This window comes from Hippoglossus stenolepis, chromosome 9 (assembly GCF_022539355.2).
Source record: "Hippoglossus stenolepis isolate QCI-W04-F060 chromosome 9, HSTE1.2, whole genome shotgun sequence".
Classification (NCBI taxonomy): domain Eukaryota; kingdom Metazoa; phylum Chordata; class Actinopteri; order Pleuronectiformes; family Pleuronectidae; genus Hippoglossus; species Hippoglossus stenolepis.
Window position 1 is genome coordinate 11,619,268 of NC_061491.1, and position 16,940 is coordinate 11,636,207.

The following is a 16,940-nucleotide window of genomic DNA, read 5'->3' on the forward strand; positions in this document are numbered from 1 at the left end:
CTTCTTCGTTTGGTTTATTGGTGGGTGGCAACCAACATCAAGGTGCATTACGGCCATCCACTGTGTGTTTCAATATCCTACTTATTCTTCTTCTTCCCCTTATCAAAGGTGATAATAAAGAGCCTATTTGTAGCTGTAGCAGCAAAACTCGGCAAAGCTACCAATTGTTGACATCTTTCCAGTCTTTGAAAAGAGTGGATCCATCAACTGTTGTTGTAAGTTACCTGAGAGCCTGAACCTAGCATCCTAGTAAATTTTACTCCCTCTGTACAATCTACTATTGTTGTTGTTGGAAATTCTCTAATAAATGATGTTGGTCATCTGGTTACTTTCTTCAAAGGCCAACCACACGCCTGGATCCTGTCTGTGTAGTTTAAGCCAGCCATGCACTTAGGCAGCCATGAACAGGTCAGAGTGGCTTTATCTCGTCAACAATATTGACATATAGGTTCACCATATTTAGTCAAGCTGTTGGGTTAAAAAACACGTCTTTGGTCACTGGGTAAAGGAAGGAGTGTCAACCGGACCTGTTGGCTATTTGAGGGATTTGATTTGATTCAAGACATCCTGTGCTAGCATGCTCATTTGGTATTTTACATCATTCATAATTTCCCTTTTATCACCTCTTTTCATGAAGGTCCACATTGTGGTTTGGAAAGCACAATTTGTCCACCCTGTTCCGCCACCGGAAGCACGGCCTCCTGGTGTACTGCAGTAAAACCCTCATCTGGGTGGCCCTCAGCATCTGTGACAGGGGCGCCTCTTGCAACCCCAACAGCCTGGTCATGCTCTTTCCTTCCAACAAACTAACTTGCCACTTCCCATTAGTATAATAACTACTTTCCTAACTTCTGTTATTTCTCGGGCATTTAGGAGTCCTTGAATTTGTTCTTTCCTGTCCATATACTTAACATTCATGACTGAATGGCCCCTTAATTTTAGGCGTACAAGGTGCGCCAAGGTAAACCGGCAACATCATTATTCCCTCTATGACCCATTGGAACTGATCACATCACCCAAACTTTATCCTTTCGAGAAAGCCAAAAAAAGACTAGATAAATACAACATTAAAAAAAAACACAGATGGGTACCGTACAGTTGTTGGTGAGGAAATCTTTGACCAGTGGTGTTTGTCACTGATGTGATCCATTGTCTCTGTCCTCTTAGTGCTGGATAGTGGCTTGTAGCCTCACCCATGGCCAGCAAGCAGACCTTCTTCAACGATGAGTGAAGAGTCTTTCCGATAGCAAATCTGGTGCACTCTTTCAGGGGCTTCATTCACAGGAATCACTGCCCAATGTGTTGCTCACAGATTCCCCACCAAATATTTTACTGCTAACACAACTGCTACTGTTTACCCAACTTGTGGAAGCCAAGGAACTCTCGGCTGGATACAACAGATGTGCCTACAACAGCACATCTGTTCTGAAAAGTGTAGTTATTCACTTGTCCGGGCCAAGGCTCCAGCGTCTGCCCAGCAACTGGAGATACATTTGTTGGCTTGGCTCCATCTTGACCTGTGTCCATGTCTCCACCTGTGTCATCAGTGGTACAGTGATAATAGCATGCTTCTTTTCATTGGACTGGCATCCTCCCAAGATAACAAACACCCTCTTCCCACCTGCAGCTCCACCTCCTGGTCATTCACTGGTTCCTGACTGCACTGACACTGACTGAGGGCTGACTGTTCCAGCTGTCAATCCTGTTGTTCAATCAGACAAATTTTCCACTCGACTGCACCTTTAGTCCGATAGGCGCTACACTACGGTCGGAAAATTTTTGATACAGCACAAAACTATACAATCCAAAGGCAGTTAGAAGAAATCCTAAAACCAAGGAAAAAGAAATAATCCAACATAATAATTAGTAATTCAAAATAAATAAAACACAGCAACAAAAAAATATGCATGCAAAAATAAGATAACATATTTGTATCCTGTCATTTTGACACAAAATCTGAATCAGCTGCGCCTGCTGTGCATTTGTATCATGCCACAGGGCATGAATGGAAGTCGATGGTTTTTGATAGTATTTCCAAAATGTTTACCAGTGGGTTAATCAGTGGACTGACTGACTGAGGGAGTAATCTATCTTTTCCTTCACTCAGTCAATTCAACAGAGATGCAACCTCTGAAGAGAAGGCCACACTGAAACAACTGCACCACGTGTTTGCCCAGGCTACTAATCAAAAGCTTATTATATGCTATTTGAATTAAATACTTTCATATCAGCATGTACAGGGTCCTATTCCACTGTTATACAGTATTTCAAGAAGGTCTGATAAATGACTTGTCTCCGTAGACAATGTGACTCTGTTTATCATTATTATTATGAAGACCATATGACCATATGACCATATTAACGTTTGCTTTCAAACCCCTCCAGACTTTTATTATAGAATCAAGTGCTTATACAATCTTTTTGGTTTTGCCCAACTTATAATAAAGAATCTCATCTGTGATTGCTGAATAAAAATCTCCTTGCTCTCGTAGATGCAGATAAAATATACACAATTACAAACAATGTGGGAAGACATTGTCCTGAATTTCCATAAATGTGTTAAATGCAGAGAAAAAGTTTCAAACATTTCTTTATTCTGGTCTGTATTTATGGTCACATTCAGCCGGCCCCAGGGTGATTGAGTAAATGTTTGACAATCCCTTTACTGAGTTTGGTATCATGTGTCAAAATATGAACAAAAGGTAAAAATATTATTTTCATTTCCTATAAATAACAAAGCCTCCAATGCAGAACAGAAAGACACAAATAACAAAGAAAATCCCCTTCCTTTGAATCAAGTATAACAATGAATGATGGCCAGCCATGCTGCCAGCTGTGCATGTAAACCATTACATCTTGCAGGGGTCCAGTGAGGACAGTTGCAGACAGTGTGGTTTACGCATTCCTCATTCTTCAGTTCTGCTTTCCATGCAAGCAACGCTGGTTTATCTGTCATCCTAGACAAGAATGCAAACACACTTACTAACAAATACCAGAAGAGAACGGCATGGACATTGCTGCTGGTGTCTGTTGAACTCTAATAATTAACCGAGGCTTTTAAATGCACTGGGAGTTTGGTCAGAGTTAAGATCATTAATTTCACTATGAAGTTAAACCAATTATTCAAATCCTTTCTGGAAACATTTGGTATGCGGGAGAAAAGAAAGAACTCACTTGCCTGTTTCAAAACTTTATGACGATGAAAGTATAATGAAGTTAGCACTACCCACGTGCTCATGAGCAATATATGCCAATTAATCCATCATAGCTCAAGCTTCCTGAGTTCTCCAACCGAGCAGCAGACATAAAAATTTCTATGGAAGTGAACAAGTTCATGTAAGAATTCTTACATGAAAGGTTACAAGGACCCCCCTTGTTTTCGTTATTCGTCCCACTCACTGCAAGTGTTCGATGTGGTTTATACTGCAAAGTTATATAAACCCACAGGTCCAAGTGCAACACACAAGGAGTCATAAAACAGCACTAATTGACTTTCCCTTTGACTCACACATACGCACTAGCCACGCAAGAGCATACTTAAAGCAAGGCTTTCTTGTTCCCTTTCTTCTAAATCTGATGATTGCAGACAGTGAGGAATAAACAGGTCTCAAATTTTCCAAAACAAGTCTAATGAAAAGACTGAAAGATGTTGTGAATACACGATGAAGCCTCTGGACTCATGGTTTGAACTCTCTGATCAAGGACAAGGTACTGCCACATAAAAAGAATTATAAATCTCTGAATGAAAGCATTGGAAGGGCGATATAAACCCTGCGCAGGCAATGCTAACTTTTTATATTCTATTAAATCCATTTAATAATGATGTCATCTTGACGTCATTTATAACAGATGATGACAAATGATTGTTTTGCTCATCTAAATAAATTGTAGGCCGTGTCTCTAATCTGATTGGTTGCAAATTCCTATAGGATGCAGAGATACCTCAAAAAATACATTTTGGAACTATGCATGACAACATTTTCAGATGTATGTATATATTTAACCTTGAAACTTCACTTTTACCTTCCACCTTTTAAAATCCTGCATGTTTCTAAAGGGGCGGGTCTATTGGTCAATGGCCCCACCTCTTTGGTCCAGAAAGAAATACCTCAACAACTATTCAATAGATTGCCATGAAATTTTGTACAAGTTTTCATTTTTGGTTAAATTATTGGAGGGGTTGCCATGAAATAAATTAAAATTTGTTGTCACGGTCACTGTTAGCATGTTAGTATGATGATGATGCACTTGAGCATGAAACAAAGCATGACTGTGCTTAATTACAGCCCTGTTGAAACCACTAGCTCTGCAGACTATGCCTGTGTAAGATTTCACTGACATGTTTGCTCCTTTAATGACCCTAAGCCTGGCAGCAATACTGTAAGAGCTTCAGTATCTTTCATTAACAGGCTTTACACCCCTAAGTCTCATTTAAAAGTCATTGTTGTGATATATATATGAGAGATAAGAGAAAAGATAACGGAGTGTGTCTTTCTCCTGAATGTAACGTTTCATCTTCTGACATAAATCTGCCTCATCTTTATTGATGGACACATAGTTGGCTCACAGGGATTCACCCGGCACCTTTTTGGATTAGTGTCTCAACTTCACTCATTTACAAGGGGACAATCCTTCCAATATTTTCTTCTCACATCACTCTAACAGATAACAGATGTTTTGTTGAGCTTTGCTTTTACTCTCTGGGACAATGCAACACTGTCCTTGCCCTGAACCGCACATCCAGGGCCTCCACACGATGGGAAGTAGAAATCTACTTTGTGCATATTTGTAAATTACTAAATGTTTAGAAATGTATGTATGGAGATGGAGATGTAAGTTTTGGGGTAAGACATCTATCAGAGTGAGATGAGACTTGGAGAAGATCATTTCTGAAGGTTGTACTCAGGGTAAAATCTATTGACCACAGGAATGAAGGTTGATGAGAAAAGGCCAAAAGTATAACATTAAGTACAGACTAAGTTTAAGTATAGTGAATTAAAAGGCTGTTATGAGGGTCTAATAGGCATTAGATCATTTTCCTTTCCCGCTGAATACGATGTTTATCTAGGACTGTGAATGGAAATTATATAACACTTAAGAAAAAGTTGATGAGTGAACTCAAGAGAAAGTGGTGGGCTGGCTGGATGAAGGCTGAGCAGACGGTACGGTTTCTGTCAAATATTATTTTATATAATTACATAAAGGCCTATTATATTTGTAAACACCCACACCACTGTGCACGCACATAGATCTTTTCATTATTAACCCAAGTATACTGAGATTGAAATACAAAGATTTTTGTGAATGTAAAACGAACACTGACACGGAGAAAGCAGAATACTCAGGTTTTGGAGGTAATTAGAGTTAAAGTTTGTTGGTTGAAAGCAAGTTAAAGCTAGGGTTGGTAATCCTGGAAAAGCAAGAGCAGGCTACAATATGCAACAGATACATCCCATCGGGGGCGGGGGTCAATGTTTCGCCCTATTTGCTTGTTATTGTATTAATAAACTTGTTAATGAACTAAAAAAGCCATATTTCTTTGTTATTTCACAAACATGTAAGTACTCCACTTTATGCTACTTCATACCTCCACTCTGATACATTTCAGAGGGAACTATTGTATTGTCTACTCCATAACATTCATTTGACAGCTTAGGTTGCTTTTAAAATAAAGATTTCAAACAATAGATAATATAACAATCTGTTGAAACACAATGTTGAAGACTAAACTAATGGTTTCGACCATTTTCCCCTCCTGAATAGTGGTGAGATGGTACTGAAAAGTAAGGTCGTTATTTCAGATGTCTGAGTTGTTAAAAGCTTTTTCCCTCTGAAGTTCTCAAATGCTTTAATGATCCAGTAACTCACCACAAATCACAGAGAGAAACAAGCTCTCACAATAAATCTAACATCCCTGTGTATAAATCTGTTTTAAAACGTATTTAGCTCTAGCTCCACCTGCTGCTTACACAGCTGCTTCAGTATTAATGATCTAAGGGTGTCATAGAGCTTAATAAAATAATATATTAGTCAGTCTAATGAGCACTTTTACTTTATACAGTTTACAGTGTCAGAAGTAGTTAAATTAAGTATTTCTGCACAGAAACTGCCGCAAAATGGTGCAAAAACCTTTTGTGATTAAATGTGCCCCTGAAAATGTAAGTCATGTGACAGGAAGCAGAGAGTCTACTCCGCAGCTGGTTGCTTAGTAACAGAAAATACTAAGCGGAACAGGGATGGTGAAAAGTCGTTTTCACAAATGAATGTCAGAGAATGTGCGCACAATTTCACAGTGAAGAGTCCGGTCCACTCATGAACTTTTCTTCAATAGCTTAATTCTAGTTATTATGTTTGTCTATCTAAAAATGGGGCCAGACAGGTAATGAACAGTTGATTTATAAGATTTCTTTCAGTGGAAACTGTCAAACAAATTTCTAAATGCTGAGACTAAGCCAGAACAGTTATGCTGTGTAACTGTGAGACAAAAAGCTGGACGATACAAGAATGCTCCTTAAAGCTGAAGGAATTATTGGGTCAGGTGATTGCTCATCAGTGACCCCTGTCACATCACTCTTGTCTTTTCACCGGCTGTTGACGTAGAAATATAAGTTAGTGGAACATTGAAACTCTAAAAATCAGACATTACTGTGTATATGCTGCTCCAGAGATGAGGCACCCAACTGCTACTAGAAAACATCCAACTCAAGCATGAAACACAATAAATGCCTGAAGACTTTAACCTTCAAAGAAAATAAATACCAGACATGCGATTCCATGCAATCTTGAGCAGTTTGGGAATATATCTGTTAGCTGCACTTCTTTACTGAACAGCTGAAGATGAGCATCAGTCCTTTAAACTGTAGAAAGACCAATGTGGCTCTCCTGTCACATCAGAACCTGCTCCGGACACTGTCAAGGATTCTGAATGCAGATGCAGCTCCCTCTGTAAAAGACAAGCTTGAGCTGTGGACATTCTCAACTAAGCATCTAATTTTCCTGATATGGTAGTTAGTACCTCAGGGCCTGACCTGTAACATGGCATATAAGATTTCTGACTGCTCCCAGGAGGGGCTGCATGGGGAGGAACTGGGCTGCCGTCGGTTTGCAGAGGGCCAACAGAGCTCCTGGATCTAGGCAAGCTTCCAGCCGCCATCACGCACACCAACCCATCTTCCTACCCCAGGGGCATTCTCACTGATGGCTTAGGCTGGCTTTTCACTATGCCATGATGGTTTCATTAAGCTAGTTTATTCCCTGTTTTCCACTGCTGGGCATCTCTCCCATCTGCATTCTCTCACAGCAATTGGCCAAGCTGCCGAGGCTCAGGGAGTCATGGAGGCTGTATTTCGGCAAGGGATGCACAGTGCTTTTACCACAAATCCCACTGCTTTCTTCCTTATCCAATGCAGTGGTTGTGTGGTTAGGGTGACTGCCATTAAACTAGTGGGCTGTGGCTCGAGGAGACACTTCTTGCTTTTTTGTGTGTGCTATAAGCTCAGCTTTGTAAAGGCAGGTCAAGGCTGTTCCTTACAGAGCGGGATCACAGCAATAAACTGCAGAACTGTTGATTATGTTGCCAATGAGTGAATAATTGTCCTTTTGTAATTACCAGCATTGCTACTATCAAATTCTCTCCTCATAAGCACTTTGCATAATCCAAAGCAAGTTATGTAATCAATCTTAATAGAGCGTTGGGAAGTGAAACCCACACATTCAGCTCAAGCAACTCAGATACTTAAACAGAGCAACGGACATAAAAAGACAGAGGCAGCAGCTAAATGACAACTGGCTGCAGAGTCACTGTGGATGCTGCATGTGTTCCAGCTCATTTGTGTTTGTAAAAAGTTCGATAGTGTTGATTTCTTGTTTTTTTGCTCATGCTCAATTGATCACCACAGCCTCTGTCACTTGTCACAGTATAATTACACATAATATCTGTAATTAGACAGTAGTGATGTCACTTTGATTTGTGGTTGCCGTGGTGGTTGCACCTCTGGGGTCGGGATGTTTCTCTATGGAATGCTTTAATCTGATTTTACCCTTGGTTACATCATCGTAATTGACACAACTGCATGTATGTATGAGAATTTGTGTGTAACTAAAATAAATGATCACATAGATGATGATACTTCCTACATACGGGAGCTACATATATGTGTAACTTTGCTTTATCTCATTATTAGTTCCGTAAAGTGTTTCCGTTCATTCATTTGTTTCGAGAGAGAAACGATTGCAGTGAGATGAAGGTTTAAAGAGGGGAAGCGCATTTCTGCAAAGGAAAAGATTATTTGAATGCAAAACATTTTCATATTTAATTCCTATGTTTTGACGAGTACTGCTTTCTGCAGTATATCTTCCCACAGCAACCAAATTATGGTTGAAGTTAAAAAAAATGGTTGAGGAGAATATTTGATGGTCAGGTTTAACTAAAACATATGGTGTGGTCCTGTGACAGGACAACAACTTGCCTCGCTGGGACAAACTACTTTCTGTATTGATACTGAACATTGGTACGGCCCATAATAAATGACAATATGGATGTTATTCCTAGAAAAACAGGGCTACAGATAGTTTACAAATTGAAGCAAGGTGCTCGGCTTCCACAAGCCTCCACAACAGCTTGGCATAGACTGTGTAAGTCTCTGTTTCTCTGCTGGAAGAATGAAACGCCATTATTCCAAATAACTTTCGCTCATCTGGGGTTTTTGGTGATGGGGATGTCTGACACATTAATTTGGATGAGACCCGGTGACTTTGAAGACCATAGTGTGTGATTCGCATTAAAGATGATATTAACATTAAGACAATAATGATACATTCGAACAAGAACAATAATCAGTCTATAATCGGTCATGTTTTTGTTGGGTTCAGACCCAACACTGTGTCCAAGTCCTGCTGTACAAAGAAAGTCGTCAAAGGGAGTCGTCCAAAGTACATCGCAATAAAGTTTTTCAGGTTTGATCGAGCGACCAAAATAAACCCGAGCCTGTCCGGACAAGACTGAAGAAAATCTGCGAAAATCTTCTCATGGAGTTTGCACATCATATTGTTTCTTTTTTATTGGTGTAACCTTGTGTGACCTTCCATTTGAATGCCGGGGGATGTGCACATGACCTCATCAAAGCCTCTTGAACTTTCTCACTCTTTCCGGGCAGTTCGAGGGTGGTGACTTCCTGCCCCCACCTGCGATACTTCTTGTTTTCATCAATTGTACCCGACTCCATTATTCCCAGGCCCTGTTACATAAGTACATTAGTTTTACAATCACATGGTTATGAGGCTTTATGGGGTAAATGATCAAGTAAATGAGTGGGTAATGCTGCAAATGGTAAAGTAAATCAATGTAAACGATGTGAATAGGTGATAATGTGAAATGATCCCAACATTTTCTTTGTCAGCCTCACAGCGCACTGGAATGACTGTAACTGATGCATATCATCACTCACACCAGTTTCATTACTATAACACGAGTAATTACATGTTTTGACCATGAGGATGTGCCAGGCATTGGAAAATCTGGCTGTAGCGAGAGACAGAGCTTGTGTACACTGCTGCCCGCGAAGCAACAACACCATAAACATCCTGGCATCTGGCTCATGTTCCCACCGTAAGCCACGGTCAAATTCAATTACCAAGTCCACATTCTCTGAGCGATGTTGAAGAGCTCTTGATAGAGTACTATGCATATAACCCTGATTAGGGATTAAGCATAGATGTGATGAATACCGCAAGACCATTGAGAAACACCCCAGCATCATAAATCAAAACCACAACGGTCCTCCAGATTTCAAACTCTGTTCACTTCAGGTCAAAGCTGTATATAAAACACATTTAACAACATGGGAATCAGTGTAATGGTGAGAATTATAGCTTGTTGGTGTATGTGGGGAGTTTTGAGGCTTTATTTACTTTTTCTGCAACACACACAAACACGAGCAGGCAACATGAGCTCCATAAACAATGTGTATAACTTACACACATTAACTTTGTTTTATCTTTTTTTTCCAATACACTATTGGTCCTTAATGAAAATCCATTTAACCACAAAGTAGACTGCAACCACAAGTGCCCATACACACACACACAGGCAGGGCTCATAATGAGATTTATTCATTACACAACGAGACACGTGCCGCAACAGGCCAACGCTGCAGGTTCCTTCAGGAAAAGAAGAGCTTATTGTAAATTCACATGAAGCCCAATTTCATTCTCAGCACACAGCGTACCATCATTTCAAAGGGTCAAACTGAGTTTGGGTTGCATTCATCCCAAACTCAGTTTGCACCTCCCATTGACTGTGATGTAATTTGAATCACAGAGCGAAGCACGAGTTTCTCCTGAAAGATAACTGATGGTGAACAGATTGTTTCACACTCCTTAAGCATATGAACGAAAGAAATATTAAGTCCAGATTTTCAACCTGTGTAACAAGTCAGTAAAATTTCCACTGTGCTTATTTTTGTAAACGATGTAAAATATTATAAAAGTAACGCTAGAAGAACAAATGTGATAACTTCAGCATCTCACCACACAAATGTAGCAGAGACATGCCATTTCTGGCAACAATCTTTGCCTTTATTTGGTAATAAATGCTGCAACTTTGCAAATGGGTTACAGATTATTTTTGTATTGTGCAATCGACAGACCATGTTGTCGTCCAGATCCTTTCAAGCCTTTAATTATACTTTCAGAAGAGCGGTTTAGTTTATATCTTCTATTTTTAGCCTTTTTTATTGCATGATTAGATGGGTTGTTGTTGGGCTGATTCCGATAGTTTTTTCCTGTCGCGCCACCGGCAGGTCAAACCTTTCACCTTTGCTGAGAAATGTCTCAATATCTGACGGTTTGGCACGAAACGGTGTACAGACATTCAAATAAAAGCAACACTATTCTGATTAGCTATGTCCGATTCTCACAAACCTGAGAAAGAGACACTGCCTGGACTCTGCCGGTTGGTCAAGTGAGTGGTGGCAACTTGGACTCATCTTTTCCGTGATGTTTTGCTGACATGATGTAACCTGTTGCCCTCAGTTAATGGTGACCTGCACTGTGGCAGATGAGAGGGATATACAGTACTTGCTGATCACTACCAATACTGTCCAGCCTTTAACTTTAAAGGTGCCATGTGGAGCTTTCTGTAAGAGACACTATGGGCTGTTTTCCTCAAGACTGTGGTCTTTCAGATTGAGGAGCTGCAGCTGGAGCATTGGAAATCTCTTCAAACAACAAAATATCTTGAGTGCAATCACTCGGTTTGGACACAAGCAGAGAAAATCTGAGCTCAAACAGAGGCCATTTGAGTTGAGTGCAGGGTTTGGAGTGAAATCTTAATGTCCTGATCTCAAACTGAAACGCCTCACCCCCTAGATGCCATCCACTCACTTTATAGTCCAGATGGAGGCTTTTCTCTTCATCCAGAGCGACTGACTGTTCTCTTTAGCTGCTCTAGATCCCGTCGCACGCCCTGCTTCGCACCCGCCTGGTGTCTGGTGTTGATGTGGCGAGATCCCACCAACTTCCCGTACAAATGATTTTCACATTTACAATCAGCTGAAATGAAGAGTCCTGTGTTTTGCGTTTGAACGCCAGAGGTCACCGAGCAATACAATGGAACGATGGGTCGTAGTTACATCTTAACAAACAGTTGTTTTGTTAACAAACAGCTGCTTATTACCTCCAGACTTAAGTGCTTACGCTGTCTCTGGTTCATATTTGATTGTCCAAATAGTCGCATTGCGGGATGACATTGCGCTGAGCTGCGGCAAAAGTCGAGCCAGGATCAAGTTTTCTTTTCTTTTCTGTTTTTTATGGGTGGCCCCCTCTATGACAATGCAGTAATCTCAGTGAAATGAATGAGGAGGCTACAATTTTGACGCAGTGCTATTGTGGGTCTGAAGGAGGCCTTACTACATTTGAATAGGACACTGCGAGCTGCTGCAGCACTAATTCAAGATAGATGTGAGTGATGGTGAGTGGATGCCTGATGGGTAACTTATATGAGGGCTACCACTGTGCAGCTCATATCAGATTAAATCAGGAATGGTATTAGCATGCAAATTGAAAAAAGGGGCAGTATTTCCTTTGGATTAACTGCCACCGCCTGTGACAATGGAGAAGTGCTACACTACAGACCTTATCACACAGCCATGTGAAATACTGTAGCTGTGTGAGTACATGCCCACGGGCGTCCTGGGGAAGGTCTCCACTGGTTTAGTCATAGAAGTCATTAAAATGTGTTGTTGGTCACAATTTAAAATAGATTCACGTACAAGCGTCACTCTGACACAGCAGAATTCATCTGGGTGGGTTAATGCGTGACATACACACACACACACACACACACACACACACACACACACACACACACACACACACACACACACACACACACACACACACACAAACACACACACACAGAGAGAGAGAGAGAGAAAACCCTGCTCTTAAAGAAATGGGAAAGTTCTTTGTCAGAGATAGAATTTATTAAGATTTTTGGTTTCACTTCATCTCACTTTCTTTCTGTACATGATCTATCACAACAAAGGTGTTATTAGAATGTACATGTACAAAATTGAAAATACATGAGGCAACAAGAAGTAGGATCCAAAACTACCTTTATCCCATTTTTGATTTGTATTAACGATAAGCGACAGCCATAAATTCCAATTAAGAAATGGATAACTGATTTTGCATATATCAGAAACTGCTATAAACCTCAAATGTCTTCTGTTTTTCATGATTCAGACCTCAACAACACATAAAGCTGACTCGTTCCGTTTGATGTGGCCGCTCATGGAATCGTCCTGTCAGTTTTCATATGAGTGGAGCTCTCTGCATGGTTCTCATCACTTCTCGGCTCTCCAGATCCTTCATGTCGGCTCAGAGGATATTTGCGGCAGCGCTGAAATCAGCAAACAAGTATGTGATCTGGGAATACGTGAGCTGTGGGCTTTCAGATAGGAGCGGTGACATGCCCCTGCCCGGCCATCAAGGTGTAACCCGGTTGACGTCTTGTATGTACTGGTTAGCCATCTGCCTTTGAAGCAGATCTTTTCAAAGTAGTATTAACCACCACTGCAGCCTTACAAGAAAATTTTTAAAAAAGCTCAATCACTCGGGTTTTAGAGACATTTAAAATTGAGTAATTGAAAACACTTGTCTGTGTGAACGGATGTGGGCACCCCTCCAAAATGTATTCCTGAGATGCCTGGGCTGGAGACAGATCCAGATGGGTCTGAACTGAAACCAGATGGCTGGGTGAAGGGAACATAGGCTAGGTACTACTGCATGCTGCATACAGACAGACTCCTTCCAAAGTACAAGGGCTCTGTGAGCGTGGGTGTGTGTGTATTTGAGGCGTTATTGCACAAATGCAAGTGTGTGCTTGGATGTCGGAATGTAAAGAATGACAGTAATTGTCTGAAATCCATGAGAGTTAGGTTAAACTTTAACTTGATGGAATAATCACCTTATTCACAATATAGACAATACACCTTGACTATACCTACCAACCCAATGAAGCTGAAAGCTTTATAACGCATGAAAATGCAGTGATTAAGTACTTCAACAGTTTGGCATTTAAACATTAGACTGGCCCACGAATATAACATGTTCGACTGAAGAGCCATGACATTAGATTTAAAAGGTCTGACACGACTGATAAATCATTCAGGAAGTTGCAAATCTCAAACTGTGAATTTCCTATTTCACTGGCACATTCCACACATCACTTTCCCATGTCGAGCGCTGCGTTTCCCTTGATTTTATGATGATGAAGTCAATATATATGACGGTGTCATTAATATTTATCTGCGGTGGATGTTGCTCAAGCAAACTACAAAGTATGTTGTATTTATAGTGCATTGGAATCCTCCATGCTGCTATGGGAAACAGTAACTGCACACACCTGTGCACCAGAGGATATAAAAAAAAGTCGACCAGATGACAGGTGTTTCAAACAGCTACGGCGAAGCAACACTGCAGGAGCGATGATGAAGCTCTATGACGTCAGTGATTCACAGAGCTCTCTGCCCTTTGGGAAATAGTGTGGGTCTGATAAATGAATGTATTTCAAATGTATCGTCAACAGCATGGCTCACACAAGTACACAATACTTATATCCACAATTTTACTTCAAAAGCATTCCCATTAGAAATGTTTCCAATCAGACTTGCCACAGAAAACAGGAAAAACAGCCAAACACACACACACACACACACACACACACACAACAACAACAAAAACTTGTTCTGTCCTTTTGCTCCAGATCTGGGTGAACAGCATCATTGCAGGAGGAGAAATAAGTTGTTTCAGAAGTCTTGCAGGAGGTAAAAGTGGGGGTCAGCTGTACAGAACAACAGAGGCTGAGATTCAGTATCTTCCTCAAGGACACTTCAGCCGCACGGATGTTTGGATGTGACCACATGAGACTTGCTTAGACTTACTGAGGCCAGAGGTGAATTCTGGTCAAGGAGACTCAGAAGGACCAAAAATCAAATCAAATTACGGTATCAGTTTTATTAAGTAGCAAAATGTAAAAAAAAAACTTCAACATGACGCCACGTGTCCACATTCAGTTTGTCATTGTAATTCAATGTCAAGAATGCAGTGCTTCCACACATACTTTAACTTTTCACATTTAGTTCCTGTACTTGACCAGGAGACAAGGTGGTCTTACCGCATTTGAAGACAGTTCTAGGTGTAGGGTCGTTTACACTCACACTATGTAAGATATATAGAAAGACATTTTAATGAGGATTGTTCCTCCACAATCTTCCATCTGTATCATCCAAACATGATCTTGTATATGTTGTATATCTTAGTACACTTTCTTGATTCCCACTTATTTTGCAGAGCAGTGAATACGTGACAACATTTGCAGCAATAGATTTTTTCTATGCAATGTTTTGGTCCTAATGTTTCACGCTGCAGAGCTGCAGCATGTTTTCATTCCAGCCACCAGATGTATAGCTCTGCTATGCTACTCATTCTGGACACACATTCAGGAATGCTGGTCCCCTGAGCTTTTGCATTGTGTTTGAGTCATGCAGACATCTGTTAGTGGGAAAACACCATCCATTCAGATACTACGCAGGACAAAATGAATTTAACACCCTCAAGAAAATAAGCCCACAACATTAGACCTTCTCTTCTGGTGATGGGAATGAAATTTTGTTATTTTTGTCAGTTATGATCATGTGTTCTAAAAAAAAAAAACATAAGTTTTTCTACAAGTGCCACTTAAACTTCACATCTAATTAACACCCATTCACTGACAATAGTGAATGGGTTGAGCTGCTCAGTGCCCACAGGAAACTAATCTCAATCTAATTGTTCTCATCGTAGTGTTTCAATAGACTTTAAATCCATTTTCTCTGCATCCTGATAGCTTTATAGGAGGATGTTTATTTATTCCAGATCTCTTCTTGATACTTTTAACAGTGTCTCTCTTTAACCAGTTTTTTTTGGGGGGGGTCTCTCTGGTTGTTTCATGCTTCTCCATATACTTCCTCCTCTTGCAAAACATGTCCCTTAATATTGAGGTGTTATTCTCCTGTGAACGCTAGAAAGCAAAACGCATTATCCCCCAGACCAAACATCACATATGAAGACACACACACACACACACACACACACACACACACACACACACACACACACACACACACACACACACACACACACACACACACACACACACAGAGAGAACAATCTAAATGTAGGTGCAAACACAACACCGTTGACATGTGAGTAACCTGCACGTCATAACAATCCTGCAGGGCGTCTTGTCTTCTCTGTCTCCTCTCAAATTTCACAAATCATAATCTTTACTCTCCGTCCCTCCCACACACCAGAGACAGCAGACTGTTTGGAGGTGTTACTTCACTGTAATAGCTCGTGTAAATCAGCAGCATCTGACTGCAGTCCCTCTGGTGGACGCAGGTAGACTTGCACTGTCCTTCAGGTGACACCTTGGGAGTGTTTTTACGCAACTCATTAAATAAACTCGTTAAAACAAAGCTTTAGCAAGACAGACATTAGCAATATTTGTGATTCATTGGCTTGTGCGTGATAAAAGATGACTCTCCCATTTATTACACTAATTTCAAATCTCTCGCTCATAATGAGCAATCTCGTAATCTTATAATTACAGAGGAAGCTGCTGTCAGGCAAACAGCAATAAGCTCGGGGGGGGGGGGGAAATTCAACTTCGATGCAAAGTGACTTCTAATCAGAGGATCAGTTCATCCACCTCAATGTAAATGAATGCAAAAACGCGCATGCTGCAGCAGGCCGCTCTGACTGTATGTTCATTCTCTGTAGCAGATTTGTCCTTTGCGTGAACCCTGCCCTCTGCATTGTCTGTTATATTTCTGAAAACAAGGTGAAGCACCTTCTTCTACCTGACAAAGGAATTCATTATCCTTTCCCCCCCGAAGAGGACGCTCAAGTGGTATTCTCAAATGTGTTTGTGGTATGGCTCCGCTCCAGCATGGGAGAGTCTGCAGTGATGTACTAACAAGGATGAGACCGACTTCCAAAACTCATGAATAAACTCTCAGTCTCACGTCTTTGGTTTCAGCACGACCCCCCCACCCCCCCCACCCCACCCCCTCTTCCCATTTCAGTGAGAAAAAAAAACACACACACTCCAGGAAGCGATAAATGCAAGAGCAGCAATATATTCACGGAGACCATGAATATGAGCTCAGAATCTGCCTCGGATCTCACACACTGTTCACATTGTTGTTGTCTCCAGGTGTTTTAGGAGTGCTGACATAACCAATAAGCAAGCACGTTGGTCTTTGACATCCTGTTTTCCACACCTAATCTGCAGGGAGGGGAGCCAGCCATCACTCTGGAGACTCCTTCACCGCCACAGAAAGAGATGGAAGAGGACAGTTCAACTTCCTTTTTGAAATAAGACGAAAAGCTCTGAA